Genomic DNA, 2,609 nt, shown 5'->3' with positions numbered 1-2,609 from the left:
TTACAATTCATGTGCATTTTAATTTGATGTTGATTTAATTTTATAAGCACAGTAAAACTCAAATTGTTGCATTTAAATGCCATTCATAATTCCTGATCAAACAGGCTTTATTTGAACTTGTCAGACAGTATTCATTCATTCATTCATTCAGACAGTAAGTGACAGCCCTCTGAAAAGGGCAGTGAGTTGGAGTTAATTTTATTAGTGTTATACTGAGTAAAGCTGCTCAAAATCAATATTTAGAAAGCATAAATGCGAACACTACTCCTTTAGAGTCCTTTTCAGTCTATTAAAAACGACCCTGACATTCAAATCGACTTACTTTGTTAAAGAAAAATAAGAAAATATATAATGACAGTACATTTAGGCACACCTCTGAAACATACTATACACCAATACGCACAGTTCATGTTCATAGATTCATACGTACAGGGATTCAGAAAACAAACTCAAATCAGAAACATCTGTATCGGCCATTTGGTGGATTTAAAGGGGAAGTCGCTCCTGTGTGACTCGACCAATCACAGCAGATTTCAGCTTCTCAGTGCCAGCCAATCACAGTAGAGAAAGACCACAATCAGGGAAATCACATGATTAAAACTGCTGGTCAATCACAGCAAACAGCCATAAACAAGAGCAACCCAAACAGTCTTCAAACCCCTTCAATTACGAGTTCAAGTGCTATCTTTACTTTCGTTAAAACACAAAATCAGCTCTCATTTATTTCTGCTGATCTGAACCAGGTCCCAAGGCTGAATCTCGTGAAACCTGAGAGGAAAGAACACTTATAGATCATATTTCACTTCAAAATCTAAATAAATAAATAATGTTTGCATAGAAAATTAAATTTAAAACGGTTTTACCCATTATATTTCTTCCCAATTCTTATGACTTAAATCAAAGAACCTTTTTATTACATAAAAAAATAATGTATTTGTATTTAAGTCTGCATAATAATTAAATTATTTTCATGCATAATATATATAAAATACATTAATAATGATACTATCAGTAAAAAAAAAAATATATTTTTTATTATAATTTAATTAGGTTTTTAATTATTTTACATTATTTTTTAATGTTATAGTTTATTATAACATAATTAAATTGTAATATATATTTATGAGACTTTTTAGATTACATCATCATAAAAAAGCATGTCACAATGAAAAGAAAAAATTAATTTGGAGTGAAATATGACCTATGCATGTTCTGGTAAAGTCTAGATCTATAAAACATGACTGGAGAGTGTTTAAGATCTATGTGCTCAAACGCCAGACGACCTCTGACCTCGGCAGCATCTTTCGTGTCTTTGCATGTTCTGATCATCCGTTCACCAACAATGTGCTTTCAATCGTTTTCTAAAAGCAAAAAGCACCAAAATCCATCAAGAAGACAGCAGGAGTGACGAAACATTAAAACAAACACGTCCCCAACACAAGCATAAAAGCCCGACTTATAAAACAAGTCCTTTAAAATAAGCCTTTTACACAACAACGGAATGTTTCGGTGGTTTTGGATGGGCCTCGGAAATTCTTCACTCGAATATACTTGAAAATTATCCCATATATGATTATTATATAACATGCATGGAAGGAACATATTGCACAAAAACGAATGACATATTCTCTGACTGAAAATCTGATTTGGACAGTCGATATCTCCTTTACGTGTGTGTGTGTGTGTGAAAGCTACATCTAAACACACGTCTCTTGGTCTTGTGTTTAAGGCTGAATCTATACCTCACACTGAAACAATCTTCAGCATCAGACAGTCGCAGTTTAGTGCTACACTTGCTATCCTAAAATAAAGTACTTTTAAAAACCCCTCCACTGGACTGAGTTATAAAAACAGGACGCACACAAACATCGACACGTACATTCGTTAAAGCATATCTCTGTGAACATCTCTACGCTTGAATTCCACCATCTCTGTCCGCTTTGATACGTTTGAGGGCTTCAGATCATTATTACAGAAAAAGTTCAGATAAAAATGAACGTTTGCTGAAAGTGCACTCACACTCAAGGCCATGCAGGAGTTTGTTCCTTCATCAGGTTTGGAGAAATGTAGCATTGCATCACCTGCTCACCAATGGATTCTCTGGAGTGAATGGGTGCCGTCAGAATGAGAGTCCAAACAGCTGATAAAAACATAACAATAACCCCCAAGTAATCCACATGAATCAAGTTCATCAGTTAACGTCTAGAGAAGTGAAAATCTTCAAGTTTGTAAAATACAAATTCATCATTAAGCTGTTTTCAAACCATCGCTTCTGGCTAAAATATGAGTCCATAATCCATAATAACGCTTCCTCCAGTGGAAGTCATCTGGTCTGAATCAGGAGAGAAATCTGCACAGATCAAACACCATTCAACAAAACAAATCATGAGCTATGTGGATGGATTTTGATGTGAGAAATAACAGGAGATAGATTTTTTTCACTGGAGGAAGCTTTTTTTAATGATTATGGACTTGTATTTTAGTCGGAAACAATGGTTCGAAGTTAAAAACGTCTTAATGATGGATGTTATTTCAGCTTTTGTCTTCTCCTCCAGGTGTTAACTGATGGACTGGATTACTGTGATGTTTTTATCAGCTGTTTGGACTCT

Source organism: Carassius auratus, chromosome 44, assembly GCF_003368295.1.
Source record: "Carassius auratus strain Wakin chromosome 44, ASM336829v1, whole genome shotgun sequence".
Lineage (NCBI taxonomy): Eukaryota > Metazoa > Chordata > Actinopteri > Cypriniformes > Cyprinidae > Carassius > Carassius auratus.
This window is presented reverse-complemented; position numbering follows the sequence as displayed.